The 19,807-nt window shown below is 37.1% G+C and overlaps 1 long non-coding RNA gene across 1 annotated transcript in view; it reads right to left on the reverse strand.

The window, feature by feature from the left end:
- Nucleotides 1–4,659: 4,659 nt before the first annotated feature.
- The window catches only part of LOC128315259 (uncharacterized), a 60,600-nt gene continuing 45,452 nt past the window's right edge, over nucleotides 4,660–19,807 (reverse strand). Inside the window, exon 8 of the long non-coding RNA XR_008297877.1 lies at nucleotides 4,660–6,594. This is a non-coding gene — a long non-coding RNA (uncharacterized LOC128315259). The remainder of the gene's footprint in view (nucleotides 6,595–19,807) is intronic.

Consider the following 19,807-nt stretch of genomic DNA (forward strand, 5'->3'; position numbering starts at 1 on the left):
GTGGCACAACTTACTATGCTAGAAGAGCGGTGGTTTCAAACAGATTGGATCACTCTGCAGTAAGAAAGAGTATATTTTATGGCCCAGTACATACATACATGCACACCCATATGTTTAATAAACTGAAATAAGTTTAATAAAGTAACATGGATTTCCTATTTCCCAGTATATGCCATGCATTACTCTCTTGCATTTTATGAAATTACTCTTCTTTTATATACAGATAATCTATAGTGAATCCACTTATCAATTATAGATAAAATCGAAGATCTCCATTTACCTCTGCAGACCTAGTACATAGATTTTCTATTTACATAAATGTTCATCATAATTCATCAATGGTCTGTGACTATAGTTTGAAAAACAAGTTAACAAATTTTGTAATACAAAGATAGTCTGAGTTCTCTGATTAGTAAACTCAGAAAAAGTTGTTGATCTGCATTATATTCACTGCTGAGAACTCTGAAGATCTACCTTTTTAAAAATTAACCAATGATCTTAAACTACCAATTAGTGATTATCTCAGATCCTATGAACTTGAAAAACATTTAAGTTTGTTTATACGTTTCTGAAAGTATATTTGATTTATATAAATGCTTAATATTCAATTAAATGGAGCTCTTTAATTAATTTTGGTAATAACAGAAAAACATCATGTATCTGTAACCTATAACCTAGACATATATAACATATAGATTCAGATGTATTGTATTAGCTTTTGTTTAGAAAATGTAGTCCCGTCTCAGGTACAAAACTCAAGAGAGAATAAAATTGGCCCTTGAACAATGTGGGCTGGAATTGTGCCGATTCCCTTACATGTGGATTTTTTTTCCAGTAAGTACAATATTGTACTATATACATATTTTCTCTTCCTTGCCATTTATGTAATGATATTTTCTTTTCTCTGGCCTATTTTTTGTAAGAATACAATATATATATAACATACAAAATACGTGTTGACTGCTTATGTCAACAGTAGGCTATTAGTTAAGTTTGGGGGGGGGAGTCAAATGTTATACTTGCATATAATGTATATACACAAGTATATATTGTAAGGGGGATGATGTCCCTAATCCCTGCATTATTCAAGGGTTCAACTAAAGGGGATCTGAATTGTGCAGGTGGACTAAGTTGGAGTTTCCTGCTCAGATTGCTAAGGACTTTTATTAGAGTTTTTATTTATTTGTATACAGTATGGATCCTTTCAGAACTGTTTTTAAAGTCCTTGTCTTTAGAAGATTGTGCATATCAATCAAAGAACGCATTGCATTGTCTCTCTGAGGTTTGTAATCCTCATTAAGGGGGCTCCTTAAGGAGGATTTATCTAAAAGCTTTACCAGAGTGGCCATTATAATTCCAAATTCTTCAAAAGTTGACGCATTTTTTCAAGAAAGGCACTAGCTGCTGGTTCAATAACCAGGTGGAGCCTAATTTGCCTTTGGATTCATAAAGGAATCTTAAGTATGAGAGGTCTTATTTTTAAACAACTGTTCTAAAACATTGTGAATCATGTGTTTTCCTCCCTTTTGGATACAATGAGTGACTGACCTGGAAGCTTCAAAAAAGAGAAACAAAAAAGCCTGAACCAGGAAGGGTGATGCCTTCATAAAAACAAAAACAGATTTCAAATAAAGCTAGAGAAGTCAAAATGAAAACAGAGCAGAGCTCCAAGTCTAAAAGAGACTCAACCTCAGAACTCCAGGGTCAGCAAGAAAGCAATGAGTTCAGTTGACTTTGTGGGTATTTGCACCTGTTTGTTCACCAACCTCAGAGTTGGGGGTCTTCTCTGGATCTGCTTGTCTGACAGCATTAAATGTCCACCTTAAAACAGCCAGTTATTTTATTAGCAAAATGAGTTGATTCAGGAATAGCAGAGGAATTGCAATTTGGGACAAGCAAACTATGGCAAACCAATGGTGAGTGTGAAGAGACCAAAGGAAGGTCAGTTTTTACTAAGCTTTAGAAGAAAATTGGGGAGGGTTGTTTGGAACAAAAGCTCATTGAATAATAAGAGCTTGAAGTGACAATTTCTCACTGGCTGCAAGCAATAGTTCTTTGCTGGGGCTGAACCAGCTCTTCCTTCTTTTTCTTAAAAGCAAGAGATAAAATTCCTGTGAAGGTGTCTTACCTTGTCAAGATACAAGATAAGTCTTCTTTCTTCCCGCTGGTTAAGCAGGCTGCAGGAGTGGTATGTGCATGAGAGCTCCCTCTTTCAGGGCTTCTTGACTCCATTATAAATGAGGTTTCCTTTACTCATTTTTACAGGGAAAAGATTTATGAGTCTCCATAAGCCCTAACTGACCCAATGGGCAATAACCCCTCTGAACGCAGAGCTCAGGGTTACTGGACAGGCTTGGCAAGGCAGGGCAGGAAGGGCTGCCCAAGGTATCCTCTAAAATAAGACACTCCTGGGAGCCCTGTTTTCTGGAAAAGCTCTGGAATCCTATAGGCAGCAAGTCCAAATGGAAATGGACAGTCTCCAGTTTGTAGCTATTGCCCCAGGGTGATGCTTGGGGGTGGTACCTTCTATATTAAACTTTTGTGGGTATTTGGGGTCAAATTCCAGCTACACTAGCCTGGTGAGCCCTGACTTCTTGAGGCTGGCTGAAGGGCTTCCGACTCCAGGTGCTTTGATAGCACAGTCCAGGGTTACTGGGAATCTGGACCTTAGCAAGTGTCAGGAGATCACTGGTATCAAGAGCATAATGTTGGGAGCCTGTGGATTCTGCCTAATTTCAAGCCCTAACCTCCATAGACACACTTCTTTCTTTTAAAGCAAAGCTGGAGGAATCTGCACTTACTTGCCAATTGACCAGGGTATGTTCCAATAAGAGACATTTGGGAGACTTGATTACTGGTAAGCCCAGGACCCCATTAGGCAGCCAGTCTAAACAGGAACAGATTGTCACCAGTTTAAAGCTGCTATCTCAGATTTTTGGGGGTGGGCTCCTTCTGCCCTGATAGAAAGGTAGTTGAAAATGGCTTGGGTCCCAAACAGCCAAGGGCTGGCTGACAAAGTACAGACTGCACATGTACAGGTCCACAGGTCAGAGTAATCAAGGACCTAGAAAGGGCAGGGTTGGGTGAGGCCATGTCACAGGAGAGGGATATTTGGGGTATCTTCCATCTGCCTAATCCCAAGCAGTAACCTACAGAAATGAACACATTCTCCCTGAAGGCAAAGCTGAAGGACTCTAGATGGCCATGCCAGGCTGTGGCCAGGCAGACTGGCCTATAGTCTTCCAGTAAGAGACCTTTGGAAGACTGCTGGAAAAACTCAGTACCCCATCAGGCAGCCTGTCCAAATGTGGACTATCCTGTTCAAAGCAGCTGATGCAGAAGTATTTTGGGATTCCCCACCCCCCCACCCAGGAGACTATAAAAGGTTGGTGACTGGGCCAAATTGCACAGGACTGCAGGGTACTGGCTTCCAAGACCAGCTGATAGGATACATACTGAGCATGTGCAGAACATGCAAGTCGGGTACCCACGAACTTGGAACAGGGCAAGCATTGGGAGAGGCTGGGCCATGGGTGTGGGCTCTTGGAGCTCCAAGGCACCTGCCTAAATCTAAGACCTAACCTACACAAGTGGGCATGTGCAGTCCAAGGCAGTCTACCCCAAAATGTGCCACTTCAGCATATTGATTATTTTTTTAATTTTTAATGTTTATTTTTGATAGAGATAGAGTGAGGTCAGGGGAGGGGCAGAGACAGAGGGAGACACAGAATCTGAAGTAGGCTCCAGGCTCTGAGCTGTCAGCACAGAGCCCGATGCGGAGCTTGAACTCACAAACCGCGAGATTGTGACCTGAGCCAAAGTCAGATGCTTAACCGACTGAGTCACCCAGACGGCCTACATATTGATTATTTTGAATTAAAGTTTCTTCTCAAACAGTCAGTGCAAGGATAACACCCTGACTCTCTTTGTCTCCACAAAACAAAAAATAAATCTCCCATGCAAAATTTACCTCCCCTTAACCAGGTAGTAAAAAGACCTCAAAATCACCAGAGATCTGGAATTCAAATCTAAGAAGGCTACATAAATAAACCTTGTCACTTTTACTAATTTCACTATCCCAGGCCAAATTCTGTTTCGAATTCCTTACTAATTAAAGCTTGCAAACATAACTTCTTTGTACTGTCAGTTCCTCACAGATGTATCCTTTCTAGGTCTAAAATAAGCATAGGGGCACCTGGGTGGCTCAGTCAGCTAAGCATGCCCTGCGTTGGACTCTGTGCTAACAGCTCAGAGACTGGGCCTGCTTTGGATTCCGTGTGTGCCTCTCCCTCTCTTCCCCTTCCCCACTCATGTTCTGTCTCTCTGAAAAATAAATGTTAAAAAAAATTTTAAAGCATAGAAGCTGCCTGCCTTGGTTATTTCATCTCAATTTTAATATTGGGCCTCTGTTAATCTGTTTCCTCCTGTTAATCTGTCTCTTGTCAATTTAATTCTTAGATCACCTAGAAGAACCTTGAAGGTAGAGAATCGTTCTTCCTCCTCAACAGTTGGCATAGCCAGCAGGATAAACTTTAGCTGGCTGGACACTGCTGAGGCTGAGAGATTATGGGACATCTGACAAAAGCTGGCACGAGGGAAGAATCCTCATCACCACATCAGCCAACTGGATCTCTGCCTGCCAGGTCTCGTGCAAGTGAAAGTGATGTGAGTCCTTTTTCTCTCTCTTCCTAAATCTAGGTTAGCAGGAGAAAATATTTGTGGAACTAGTGCCTTGGCTCTAATGGCTCTGGTGCATTTGGTAGAGTTCTCTTGGCTTGGCACATCGATTTCCACCCAGAGATGACCACAGCTTTTCTTTATCATTGTATTTTGTGTCGTTTGTCATCAAAATGAATTACCATAGGAGAGCACACAGACATAGTCCTGGTCAGCCTGTTGTTCGAGGTGGCCTCACAGACTGGTGAGGTCACAGTTACCATCACATCTGTATCTGTTTAGACAAACTTTGCTGCGGGTCGTCTATGTAAAAGCCGGATGAGGTTTTTCCTTTTGTTTTGTTTTATGTCCTCAGAGCTTGGCTTTGTGACCAGTGAGAATATTCTCTCTGGTCTCCACCATCCACAAGATGGAATTACCAGAGGGTACTGTGGTGGCCTGTCAAGTAGAATGAGGTTCTGAGACACACAGTTACAAGCAGTACTCTCATTGTCTGGCCTTGCCAGCAATCGGGAGTTCTATGTTATAAGAGGTCCCAGCCCATAAGGGACCCTTGTCTTCGTAACCGCCATTAGTGCTAGAAAAGTCTCATTACAGTAGTGCCTGCCCCATGTCACAGATTAGTGGGTCTGTGACTAGAGATGTCTCACATTTTTTTGCAGGAGACTGGACATGCTGTTTTCTCTACATCATGTTTACTGCCTGTGCAGTGAAGGCCTGTGCTGTCTTAGACTATTTTGGGAGTAAAATTTTGGACCATGGGGGAGGCATCATCTATGCTCTCACCAAGGATGCTTCTTGTGTCTATGGTTTAAGCCTGGAAAGTTGCCTGTATGTCTTCCCATAAAAGTGCTTATTGGATTGAGTCACTATTGAGATTAGTAAGATCCTACTCATCATTGCCAGATGATGGATCCTTTACACTGGCTATATTTGCAAGAAAAAAATTACTTTATAGAAAGTTCTCTATTGACTTACTAGTATAATAGCTAACTAGCTTTTGGGACTCTGTTGAGAAGACGAAAAAACAAAAATTAGACTGAAAACAAAAATTAATATTCACATCCAGTGTAAATTCCTCTTCTCAAAATCTGGCCCCATTCACCCATTTTAATTTCCCTTTCCAAAAATCTGTATAGAGACCACTCTGACCTGATCTCTAAGTTCAAAGTATGTAGGTTATTCAGGTAAATGCTAAAAGGCAAGAAATAAAATTAAGAAAAGCTGAAGACTGGCAATAAGGCTGGCTTTGCTCCTACTTTCAAGGACTCTGTAAAATTTTTTTTTCTTATGTAGAGTAACATGTAAGTGAAATCACATGGTATTAATATTCCACTGTCAGACTTACTTCACTTAGCAGAATAGCCTGTTGACAATCTCAATCTCTTTCATGGCAGAGTAATATTCTTTTGTGTATATAAATATAATATATATATATATTATATATATACACACATGTATACACATATATTCCTTTGTAAATATATATGCATATTTACACACACACACACACACACCACACACACACACCAATCTCTCTATCTATTGCTCTATTGATGGACCCTTAAATACTTCCATGTCTTGGATATTGCAAAAGAATATAAAGTGGCAATAAACTTAGGAGTACATGTATCTTCTTGAAGTAGTGTTTTCCATTCCTATGACTAAATACTCAGGAGTGGAATCACTGGATCCTTCTTTACTTTGTGCAGTCAACATAGTGTTTTTCATAGCAGTTGCACCAATTTACTTACCTACCAGGAGATAACAAGGGTTCCCTTTGGTGGATATCATTGGTGGATCAAATCCAGTGTGCTTGGTGTGAGGTAGTACCTCATGGGGTTTCCTTGCGGGTCTTCTTAATGATATCTGATGTTGAGCATCTCTTCCTAGGTCGGTTGGCTAGCCAAATCTCTTCTTTGAGGAAAAAATACTATATCCAGTTATTCACAAAAGTATGTGGAGGGGTGTGTGTGTGTGTGTGTGTGTGTGTGTGTGTGTGTGTGTGGTTTACAAGTATGTGGTTATTTCAGATATTAACCCCCTATGGTATATATCAGTTACAAACCACTTGGGCCATTCAGCAGGGTTCCTTTCACTTCACTGATGTTTTCCTTTGCTGGGCAAAAGCTTTTCATGCCAGTGTGCTCTCCATAGTTTATGCTTGCTTTGGGTTCTCTTGCCTGGTGAGACCTATTTAGAAAACTATTGCTTCAGCCAATATACAAGAGATTACTATCTATGGCTATTTGAGTGAGTTTGATGGTTTCACGGGTCACCTTTGGGTTTCTCTTCCACTTTGGGTTTGTTCTTGCACATGGTATAACTGTCCTTATTTTGCACACAGGTATCCAGTTGCCCCAGCACTACATATTGAACATGTGGTCTTTTCCCCCTTGTCTATTTTTGCCAATTTTTTCCTAGACTAATGGACCATATAATGGTGGATTTATTTCTGGGCTCTTTACGTGGTTCCATGTATCCGTGTGTCCTCTCATTTGTGCCAGAACCATACTCTTTTGGTTACGTACAGCTTTTTAGCATATCATGAAATCAGGGACTGTGAGAACTTCCGTTCTGTTCTTCCTCCTCAACATTACTTTGGGCTCTTTGGGGTCTTTGGTGATTTCATGCTCATTTTAGGATTATTTATTCTAGTTCTATGGAAAACACAGTTGTCCTTTTGATAGGGATCACATTCAATCTGTCAATTGTTTTGGGTAGGGTGGAAATTTTGACACAATTGATTTTTCTACACTGTGGGTGTCCTGTCTCTCTACACTGATTCGTGCTATCTTTAATTTGTTTCATCTGCGTTTTATGATTTTCAAAGTCGAGGTCTTTCACTTTCTTGGTTATGTTTCTGCCCTTTTTGGTGGTTTTTCTTTTTCTTTTTGGTTCTAATGTAAATGGATTGTTTCCTTTCTTTTTCCTACCTCCTTATTCTTCTGTGGAAATGCAATGAATTTGTGTATATTAATTTTTACTGAATTCATGTATCCGTTTAAAGAGTTCTTTGGTGAAATCTTCAGATTTTCTATATATGATATCACATCTTTTTAATGTGACTCTTACTTTTCACTTTCACTTTCTTTTTTTTTTTTAATTTTTTTTAACGTTTATTTATTTTTGAGACAGAGAGAGACAGAGCATGAGCGGGGGAGGGTCAGAGGGAGGGAGACACAGAATCCGAAACAGGCTCGAGGCTCTGAGCTGTCAGCACAGAGCCCGCACAGAGCCCGACGCAGGGCTCGAACTCACGGACCGCAAGATCATGACCTGAGCCGAAGTCCGCCGCTTAACCGACTGAGCCACCCAGGCGCCCCTCACTTTCACTTTCTATGTCTTTTCTTTTTCTTGTCTTATTGCCATTGCCAGAATTTCCAGACATTTGTTAAGAAAATATTGAGGAGTATGAACATCTTTGTCTATTTCTGATTATTTCAGTTCTTTTCTATTGAGAGCAATATCACATGTGGTTTTGTCATGTTTTCTTCAGTGTGGTGAGGTATGTTTTACTCCCAAACTTTGTTTAGAGTTTTTATCATAAACAAATGTTAAATTTTATTAAACTTTTTTTTGCACTGATTATAGTGATCCTGTGCATTTTATCCTTCCCCTTTTATGTTTTGTATCACATTGAATGATTTGCAATATTGTACTCTCTTTGCATCTCTTTAATAAATCCCCCTTGTTCTTTTTTTCCCCTAATTTTTTTAATGTTTCTTTATTTTTGAGAGAGAGAGAGAGAGAGAGAGAGATAGTGTGAGCAGGGGAGGGGCAGAGAGAGGGAGACACAGAATCCAAACAAGCTCCAGGCTCTGAGCTGTGAGCACAGAGCCAAACCCAGGGCTTGAACCCTGGAACCATGAGATCAAGACCTAAGCCAAAGTCGGATGCTTAACCAACTGAGGGACCCAGGTGCCCCCGCCCACTTCTTCTTTTTAATGGTTCCTTTAATGTATGTTGAGTTTGTTTTGGTGAGGCTTTTTCCATCTATGTTCACCTGAGATATTGGTCTCAAGTTTTCTATTTCTGTACTACAGAAATTTCAGTAACTTTGTGGGGGTTTTTGTCTTTGTAGACAAGATTTTGGTCTAATTTTGATCAAAGTGATATTCATCTCTAGAGTGAATTTGGAAGTTGTCCTTTGGTTTCTATGTTATGTATTGATTTAAAAGTTATTAATCTTGAGGCATGGTTCAGTCAGTTGACTTCGGCTCAGGTCATGATCTCATGGTTCATGAGTTCAAGCCCCGTGTCAGGCTCTATGCTGACCACTTGGAGCCTAGAGCCTGCTTTGGATTTTGTGTCTCTCTCTTTCTGCCCCACCGCCCCCCACACTCTGTCTCCCTCTCTCTCTCTCTCAAAAATAATAAAAACAAAAAAATATAAAAATAAAAATAAAAGTTAGGTATTAATCTTTTTTAATTTAATGGTTATTTTATTAACCTTTGGTTAATATTAATGTTAAATTAGAATCACGTAAACAACATAGTGATGTGATAGCTCTTGACATTTTACAATGCTCACAAGTGCATCTTTAATCTGTCCTCATAGAATACTATTTCAATGCTAGTGACTATATGACCTATGCTACACTTTAGTTTTCATGACTTCTTATATCATAATGGAAGTTTTTACCTCACATTTTTTTCACCTATTGTTCCCTTCTCACTCTCCTCATCTCAGTCCACCACCAGTTTGTTCTTTGTGTTTATGGATTTCCTTCTGTTTGTTTGCTTGTCTATTTGTTGTGATTTGGAGATTCCACATATAAGAAAAATCACATGGTATTCATCTTTGATTTATTTAACTTAGCATAATACCCTGTAGTTCTATCCATGTTGTCACAAATGGGACATTTTCACTCTTTTATGGCTGAGTTACATTTCTGTGTGTGTATGTGTGTGTGTGTGTGTGTATCACATGTGAGATACATATACACACACACACACACGTGTGTGTATATCACATACACACACACACACAGAAACACCTTCCTTATTCAATCATTTATGGATGGACATTTACGTAGCTTCCATATGTTGGCTATTGTAAACAATGCGGCAATAAACACAGACCGGTTTATTGAATCTTTTTGAATGTGTGTTTTCGTTTTCTTTGTGTAAATACCTAGTAGTGGAGTTACTAAATCACATACTTCTGTATTTGTTTTGGGGAACCACCATACATTTTCCACAGTGTTTCATAATTTATATTCCTATTACATATGCACAGTGCTTCCTTTTTCTCCACATGCTGGCCAGCACTTACTTTTTTAATTCTAGCTAATGTGACTGGTGTGTGATTATACCTGATTTTTTGTTTCATTTTGCATTCCCTTGATGATTAATGATGTTGAGCATCTTTGCATGCTGCTGGTGGCCAGTTGGATGAGTTCTTTGGAAAAATGCCTATTCTAGTCTTCCATTTTTTAATTGCAGCGTTTTTTGTGTGGAGTTGAATAATTTCTTTTTAATCATGCTTTTATTTTTTTAAATTTTAAAAAATTTGTTTAATTTACATCCAAGTTAGCATATGGTGCAACAGTGATTTCAGGAGTAGATTCCTTAATGCCCCTTACCCATTTAGACCATCTCCCCTCCCACAACCCCTCCAGCATCCCTCTGTTTGTTCTCCATATTTAAGAGTCTTTTATGTTTTGTCCCCCTCCCTGTTTTTATATTATTTTTGCTTCCCTTCCCAAAATGTTCATCATTTTGTATCTTAAATTCCTCATATGAGTGAATTCATATATTTGTCTTTCTCTGACTAATTTAACTTAGCATTAATACCCTCCAGTTCCATCTATGTAGTTGTAAATGGCAAGATTTCATTCTTTTTGATTGCTGAGTAATACTCCATTGTGTGTGTGTGTGTGTGTGTGTGTGTGTGTGTGTGTGTGTGTATACCACATCTTCTTTATCCATCCAGAGTAGGATAATTTCTTTACAGATTTTGAATATTAAGCTTCTCTGATACATCATTTACTAACAGTTTTGACTTTTAGTATGTTGTCTTTTGTATTGTTGATGGTTTCATTTGCTGTATAAAAGTTTTTTTTTTTTTTTTAAGCATACTCTCAATAGGTTTTTTTCTTTTGTTTCTTCTGCTTGAAGAGACATATCTAGAAAAATGTTGCTAAGGCCAATGTCCATGGGACTACTATGTTTTCTTTTAGGGTTTTTTTTTTTAATGTTTGTTTATTGTTGAGAGAGAGACAGAGTGTGAGCAGTGGAGGGACAGAGAGAGAGGAGTGACAGAATCCAAAGCAGGCTCCAGGCCCCAAGCTGTCTGCACAGAACGTGACGTGGGGCTCAAATCATGAGATAATGACCTGAGCTGAAGTTGGATACTTAACTGACTGAGCCATCCAGGTGCCCCTCTTTCAGGAGTTTAGTGACTTCAGGTCTCATATTTAGGTTTTTAATCCATTTTTGCCTATTTTTGTTTATGATACAAACAATGGTTCCATTTAATTCTTGTGCATATAGCTGTCTTGTCTTCCTTGCCCCGTTTATTGAAGAGACTGTCTTTTTCCCATTGTCTATGTATGCCTCCTTTGTTGTAGACTGATCATATAGTCAGGGGTTTATTTCTGTGCTTCCTATTCTGTTCCATTGTTCTATATGTCTGTTTTTATTCCTGTACCATATTCTTTTGATGGCTATATATTTGTCATACATTTTGAAATCAGTGATTGTGTTACCTCCAGCTTTTTCTTAAGATTGCTTTAGCTCTCCAGAGTGTTTTGCAATTTCTATACACATTTGTAAATTATTTATTCCAGTTCTTTGAAAAGTACTATTGCAATTTTGATAGGGATTGCATTAAATATGTAGTTGCTTTTTGTAGTGTGGAATTTTAAAATTATTAGTACTTCTCCACCATTAGCATGTTCTATCTCTCCATTAGTTATGCTTTTTTGAATTTCTTTCATCAGTGTTTTATAGTTTTCAGGGTAGAAACGTTTGTGATTAAGTTCATTTCTAGGTATTTTTGTCTTTTTTGGTGCTGTTGTAATTTTTATGTGTGTGCAATTTCTGTTTCTTCTGCTTTGTTCTTAGTATATTTTGAAACACAACCAATTTAGGTTTATTAGTTTTGTACCCTGCAACTTTGCTTACACATTTGTTCATTCTAATAGTTTTTTGTGGACTCTTTAGTGTTGTGTATTTATCTATTTTATATAATATATATTATATACATATTATTGTGTCTCCTGAAAATATGACAGCTTTACTTCTTTCTTATAAGTCTGGATGTTTTTTATTTATTATATGATTGCTATGGCTAAGAGTTCCAGTACTCTACTGAATTAAAGTGGTGAGTGTGGACATATTTGTTTCTGATTATAGAGAAAAAACTTTCAACTTCTCTTCATTTAGTATTATGGTAGTTGTGTGTCTTACCTATTTTACTTTTATTATGTTGAATTATGTTTCTCTATACCTACTTTCTGGAGAATTTTTATCTTGAGCAAATGTTGAATTTTGTCAAATATTTTGTACATCTTGTGAGACACTCATATGGTTTTTATCCTTTTGTTGATATGTTGTATCAGATTGGTTGATTTGGACTATTGAATCTTCTTTGGGTCTTGGTAATATATACCCTTGATCATGGTGAATCATTTCTTTAATATGATTTTCATTTCGGTTTGGTATGAATATTTGGCAATATATTTGTATCTGTGGACATTAGAAGTATTGGCCTGAAGTTTTCTTTTTCTACAGTGTGTTTGTCTTATTTAGGTATCAGGGCAATTCTCACCTTGTAGAATGAATTTGAAACTTTGCTTCCTCTTCTGTTTTTTTGAATAGTTTAAGTATGTATTAACTCTTCTTTAGATGTTGGGAAAATTTACCTGTGAAGCTATCTTTCCTGAACTTAGGTTCCTGAGAGTTGTTTTGTTTTTGTTTTTCTACTGATTCTATTTCCTTTCTTATAATTTGTTACATTTTCTATTTGTTCCTAATTTGATTTTGGAAGATTGTGTGTTTCTATTTATTTCTTTCACATTGTCCATTTTGTTGGGATTTAATTTTTCATATTCTCTTATAATCCTTTTTGTCTCTGTGTTATCTGATGTTATTTCTCTTTCTCTTTTTTCTTTATTCTTGTTAAAGATTTATCAATTTTTTTTCAGTCAGCTCTCCTTTTTATTAAACTTTTGTTTTTTTTTTAGTATCTTTTTTGTTTCTGCTCTAATCTTTATTATTTTTCCACTGACTTTGGGATTTTTTATTCTTCTTTTTCTGATTCCTTTAGGTGTATGGGTCAATTGTTTAAGACTTTTTTTGTTTCTTGAGGTAAGCTTGTATTGCTATTAACTTTCCTCTTAGACCTGCTTTTGCTGTGTTGAAAATGTTTGTATCATTTTGTTTCTGTTTTCATTAGTTTCCGTGTATTTTTTAAATTTCTTGATTTCTACATTGACCCCTCCTTTTCCTAATATCCTGTTGTTTAACCTACATGTGTTTTTTATGCAATTGTTTCCTTGTAATTGATTTCTAGTCATACTGTTGTGATCAGAAAAGATGCTTGATAGGATTTCAGTCTTCTTAAATTTTTTTGAGGTTTGTTTTGTGGCCTGATATGGCATATATCCTGGAGAATGTACTATGTGCACTTGAAAAAAATGTGTAATCTGTTGTTTTGGGATGGAATGTTCTGAAGATATCTGTTAAGTCTTTCTGATCTAATGTGTTTTTCTTGATTTTCTGTTGCATTTTATGTCTGATCTATCCATTGTTGTACATCGAATATTAAAGTCCTCTATTGTTATATTACTATTTCTCCCTTTATGTCTCTTAATATTTAAGTATTTGGGTGCTTCTATATTGAGTACATATATATTTACAATATTTATGTTCCCATGTTTTATTGATCATTTTATCATTATGTAATGAATGCCCTTCCTTGTCTTTAGTTACAGTCTTTGTTTTAATGTATATTTTGTCCACTAAAGTATTGGTACCCTAGGTTTTTTTTTTCTTCTATTTGCATGAAATATTATTTTCCATGCCTTCACTTTCAGACTATCTGTTTTTAGGTCTGAAGGGAGTCCCTTGTAGACAGCATAGAAATGGGTTTTGTTTTTTTTTTCCATTCAGTTACCATATTTCTTTTGATTGGAACATTTTGTCCATTTACTTTTTTTTTAATGTTTATTTATTTTTGAGAGAGAAAGAGTGAGAGAGAACATGCACGTGTGCAAAAGAGAGCATGAGCAGGAGGGGGCAGAGAGAGAGAGAGAGAAAGAATCCTAAACAGGCTCCAGGCTCCAAGCCGTCAGCACAGAGCCCAATGTGGGGCTCAAACTCACAAACTGAGAGATCATGACCTCAGATGAAGTCAGATACTTAACCGACTGAGCCTCCTGGGTGCCCCTCCATTTACTTTTAATGTAATTATTGATATGTATGTATTTCTATTTTGATCATTGTTTTCTGAAATGTTTTTATAGTTCTTTTCTGTTCCTTCTTGTTTTTTTCTCTAATTTACATCCAAATTAGTTAGCACATAGTGCAACAATGATTTCAGGAGTAGATTCCTTATAACATTTAGCCCATCCCCCCACCCCAACCCCTCCAGTAACCCTCTGTCCTCCATATTTAAGAATCTCTAATGTTTTGTACCCCTCTCTGTTTTTATATTATTTTTGCTTCTCTTCCCTTATGTTCATCTGTTCTGTGTCTTAAAGTCCTCATATGAGTGAAGTCATATATTTGTCTTTCTCTGACTAATTTTTCTTAGCATAATACCCTCTAATTCCAGCCACATAGTTGCAAATGGCAAGATTTCATTCTTTTTGATTACCAAGTAATACTCCATTGTATATATACTACATCTTCTTTATCAATTCATCCATTGATGGACATTTGGGCTCTTTCCATACTTTGGCTATTGTTGATAATACTACTATAAACATTGGGGTGCATGTGTCCCTTCAAAACAGCATACCTGTATCCCTAGGATAAATACCTAGTAGTGCAATTGCTGGGTCATAGGGTAGTTCTATTTTTAGTTTTTTGAGGAACATCCATACTGTTTTCTTGAGTAGCTGCCCAGTTTGCATTCCCACTAGCAGTGCAAAAGACATCCTCTTTCTCTGCATCCTCACCAACATCTGATGTTGCCTGAGTTGTTAACGTTAGCCATTCTGACAGGTGTGAGGTGATATCTCATTGTGGTTTTGACTTGTATTTCCCTGATGATGAGTGATGTTGAACATCTTTTTGTGTGTTGGTTGGCCATCTGGATGTCTTCTTTGGAGAAGTGTCTATTCATGTCTTTTGCCCATGATTACTTCTTCACTGGATTATTTGTTTTTTGGGTGTTGAGTTTGAGAAGTTCTTTGTAGATTTTGGACACTAACCCTTTATCTGATAATGCTGTTTGCAAATATCTTCTCCCATTCTATCGGTTGCCTTTTAGTTTTGGTAATTGTTTCCTTTGCTGTGCAGAAGCTTTTTTATTCTGATGAGGTCCCAATAGTTCATTTTTGCTTTTGTTTCCCTTGCCTCTGGAGACGTGTTGAGTAAGAAGCTGCTGTGGCCAAGGTCAAAGAGGTTTTTGCCTGCTTTCTCCTCAAGGATTTTGATGGCTTCCTATCTTACATTGAGGTCTTTCATCCATTTTGAGTTTATTTTTGTGTATGGTGTAAGAAAGTGGTCCAGGTTCATTTTTCTGCATGTCGCGGCCCAATTTTTCCAGCACCATTTGCTAAAAAGACTGTCTTTATTCCATTGGATATTGTTTCCTGCTTTGTCAAAGATTAGGTGGCCACACATTTGTGGGCCCATTTCTGAGTTCTCTATTCTGTTCCATTGATCTGAGTGTCTGGTTTTGTGCCAACTGTTCATTCTTTTCTGGTTTTGTGTGTGTGTGTGTGTGTGTGTGTGTGTGTGTGTGTGTGTGTGTGTGGTTTTATGCTCTAGTGTTAACTTTGATTCCTTTCCTTTTATTTTTTTGTGTATCATAGGCTTTGATTTGTGGTTACCATGGGGTTTATATATAATACTGCATGTATAGTCTATATTAAGTTGATGTTGCTTAAGTTCAAACATGAACTAAAAGCACTACATTTTTATTACCCCCTCAACATTTCATACAAATAAGGTCATACTTTACATCCTTGCATTTTGTGTATCCCTTGTTTAATTTCAGTACATATAATTTATTTTACTACTTTTGTATTTTAATCTCCATTTTGGCATTATAAGTTATTAATCTACCACCTTTACTATATATTTGTTTTTACCAGTGAAATTTTTTTCCTTTCATAATTCTCATTCTTCTAATTATAGCATTTTCTTTCCACTTAAAGAATTCCCTTTAACATTTCTTGTAAGGCTGATTTAGTGGTGATGAACTCCTTTAACTTTTGTTTGTATGAGAAATGCCTTATCTCTCCCTCAATTCTGAATGATAACATTGCTGGATAGAGTATTCTTGGTTGTAAGTCTTTTTTTTTTTCTTTCAGCACTTTCTGTCCTACGAATTTTCTGCTGAAAAATAGCTTTATGGGGTTTCACTTATATGTTACTGTTAGTTTTTTCTCTTGCTGCTTTTAAGATTCTCTATCATTAATCTTTGCCATTTTATGTGTCTTGCTGCAGACCTCCTTAGGTTTATTGTTTGGGGATCTCTCTGCTTCCTGGATCTGAATGTCTGTTTCCTTCCCCAGATTAGGAAAATTTTCAGTTATTATTTCTTCAAATAAGTTTTGTGCCCACTTTTCTCTTTCTGGGATCCCTATGAGTATTATGCTTGATGATGTCACAGAGGTCCTTCAATCTAGTTTCATATATTATAATTTTTCTTTATTGTTCAGCTTGATTGTTTCCGTTACCTGGTCTTCCAGATTAATGATCCATTCTTCATATTTTTTAGACTTTTTTTTTAATTTTTCAAATATAATTTATTGTCAAATTGCCTTACATAACACCCAGTGCTCATACCAATAAGCACCCCCCCTCAATACCAATCACCCATTTTCCCCTCTCCCATGCCCATCCACCCTCAGTTTGTTCTCTATATTAAGAGTCTCTTGTGGTTTGCCTCTCTCACTCTCTGTTTGTAACTAGTTTTTCCCCTTTTCTTCCCCCATGGACTTCTGTTAAGTTTCTCAATATCCACATGAGTGAAAACATATGATATCTGTTCTTCTCTGAATGATTTATTTCACTCAGCATAATACCTTCCAGTTCCATCCACATTGCTGCAAATGGCATGATTTCATTATTTCTCATTGTCAAGTAGTATTCCATTGTGTATATAAACCACATCTTCTTTATCCATTATTCAGTTGATGGACATTTAGGCTCTTTCCACAATTTGGCTATTGTTGAAAGCGCTGCTATAAACTTTGGGGTACATATGCCCCTACGCATCAGCACTCCTGTATCCCTTGGGTAAATTCCTAGCAGTGCTATTGCTGGGTCACAGGGTAGTTCTCTTTTTAATTTTTTGAGGAACCTCCACATTGTTTTCCAGAGTGGCTGTGCCAGTTTGCATTCCTACCAGCAGTGTAAGAGAGTTCCCGTTTCTCCACATCCTAGCCAGCATCTATAGTTTCCTGAGTTGTTAATGTTAGCCACTCTGACCAGTGTGAGGTGATATCTCAGTGTGGCTTTGATTTGTATTTCCCTGATAATAAGTAATGTTGAGCATCTTTTCATGCCCATCTTTCCAAGGGCCATCTGGATGTCTTCTTTGGAAACGTGTCTATTCATGTCTTCTTCCCATTACTTCACCAGATAATTTGTTTTTTGGGTGTGGAGTTTGGTGAGTTCTTTATAGATCTTGGATACTAGCCCTTTGCAGAGCAGAAACTTTTTTATCTTGATGAGGTCCCAATAGTTCATTTTTTCTTTTAATTCCCTTGCCTTTGGAGATGTGTCCAAGCAAGAAATTGCTGCAACTGAGGTCAAAGAGGTTGTTGTCTGCTTTTTCCTCTAGAGTTTTGATGGTTTCCTGTCTCACATTCAGGACTTTAATCCATTTTGAGTTTATTTTTGTGTATGATGTAAGAAAGTGGTCCAGGTTGAATCTTCTACATGTTGCTGTCCAGTTTTCCCAGCACCATTTGCTGAAGAGACTGACTTTATTCCATTGGCTATTCTTTCCTGCTTTGTCAAAGATTAGTTGGCCATACATTCGTGGGTCAATTCTGTGTTCTCTATTCTGTTTCATTGGTCTATGTGTCTGTTTTGTGCCATACTGCCTTGATGATTACAGCTTTGTAGTAGAGACTAAAGTCTGGTATTGTAATGCCTCCCACTTTGGTTTTCTTCTTCAATATTACTTTGGCTATTCAGGGTCTTTTGTGGTTCCACACAAATTTTATGATTGTTTGTTCTAGCTTTAAGAAGAATGCTGGTGCAATTTTGATTGGAATTGCTTTGAATGTGTAGATTGCTTTGGGTAGTATTGACATTTCAATAATAGTTATTCTTCCAATCCATGAGCATGGAATGTCTTTCCATTTCTTTGTGTCTTCAATTTCCTTCATAAGCTTTCTATAGTTTTCAGCATACAGATCTTTTACACCTTTGGTTAGATTTATTCCTAGGTATTTTATGGTTCTTGGTGCAATTGTAAGTGGGATAAGTTTATTTCTCTTTCTGTTGCTTCATTATTGGTGTCTAGAAATGCAACTGACTTCTGTATATTGATTTTATACTCTGAGACTTTGCTGAATTCATGTATCAGTTCTAGCAGTCTTTTGGTGTAGTCTTTCAGATTTTACATGTAGAGTATCCTATTGTCTGTAAAAAGTAAAAGTTTGACTTCTTTTTTGCCAATTTTGATGCCTTTTATTTCATTTTGTTGTCTGATTATTGATGCTAGGACTTCTAACACTATGTTAAACAACAGCAGTGAGAGTGGACATCCCTGTCGTGTTCCTGATCTCAGGGGGAAAGCTCTCAGTATTTCCCCATTAAGGATGATATTAGCTGTGGGCTTTTCATATATGGCTTTTATGATATTTAAGTATGTTCCTTCTATCCTGACTTTCTTAAGGGTTTTTATTAAGAAAGGATGTTGCATTTTGCCAAATGCTTTTTCTGCATCGATTGACAGGATCATATGGTTCTGATCCTTTCTTTTATTAATGTGATGTATCACATTGATTTGCAAATATTTAACCAGCCCTGCAGCCCAGGAATGAATCCCACTTGATCATGTGAATAATCCTTTTTATATACTGTTGAATTCAATTTGCTTGTATATTGTTGAGAATTTTTGCATCCATGTTCATCAGGGATATTGGCCTGTAGTTCTCCTTATTTGTGGGGTCTCTGTCTGGTTTGGGAATCAAGGTAATGCTGCCTTCATAGAATGAGCCCAGAAGTTTTCCTTCCATTTCTATTTTTTTGTAACAGCTTGAGAAGGATAGGTATTAACTCTGTTTTAAATGTCTGGTAAAATTCCTCAGGAAGTCGTCTGGTCCAGGACTCTTACTTGTTGGGAGATTTTTGATAACTGATTCAATGTCTTCACTAGTTATGGGTCTATTCAAATTTTCTATTTCTTCCTGTTTGAGTTTTGGTGGTGTGTGGGTGTTTAGGAATTTGTCCATTTCTTCCAGGTTGTCCAGTTTGTTGGCATATAATTTTTCATAGTAATCTGATAATTTCTTGTACTTCTGAGGGATTGGTTGTCTTTTGAGAAGTCTGGCTAGAAGTTTATCAATTTTGTTTATTTTAAGAAGAAACAACTCTTAGTTTCATTGATCTGGTTTTTTTTTTTTTATTCTATATTGTTTGTTTCTGCTCTGATCTTTATTATTTCTCTTCTTCTGCTGGGTTCGGGGTGTCTTTGCTGTTCTGCTTCTAGTTCCTTTAGGTGTACTGTTAGATTTTGAATTTGGGATTTTTTTTCTTGTTTCTTGAGACAGGCCTGGATTGCAATGTATTTTTCTCTTAGGACTGCCTTTGCTGCATCCTAAAGGGTTTGGATTGTTGTGTTTTCATTTTCATTTTTTTCCATTTATCTTTAAATTTCTTCTTTAATTGCCTGGTTGACCCATTTGTTCTTTAGTAGGATGTTTTTTAACCTCCATGCATTTGGAGATTTTCCAAACTTTTTCCTGTGGTTATTTCAAGTTTCATAGCAT

The sequence above is a fragment of the Acinonyx jubatus genome, chromosome C2, assembly GCF_027475565.1.
Source record: "Acinonyx jubatus isolate Ajub_Pintada_27869175 chromosome C2, VMU_Ajub_asm_v1.0, whole genome shotgun sequence".
NCBI classification, from domain to species: domain Eukaryota; kingdom Metazoa; phylum Chordata; class Mammalia; order Carnivora; family Felidae; genus Acinonyx; species Acinonyx jubatus.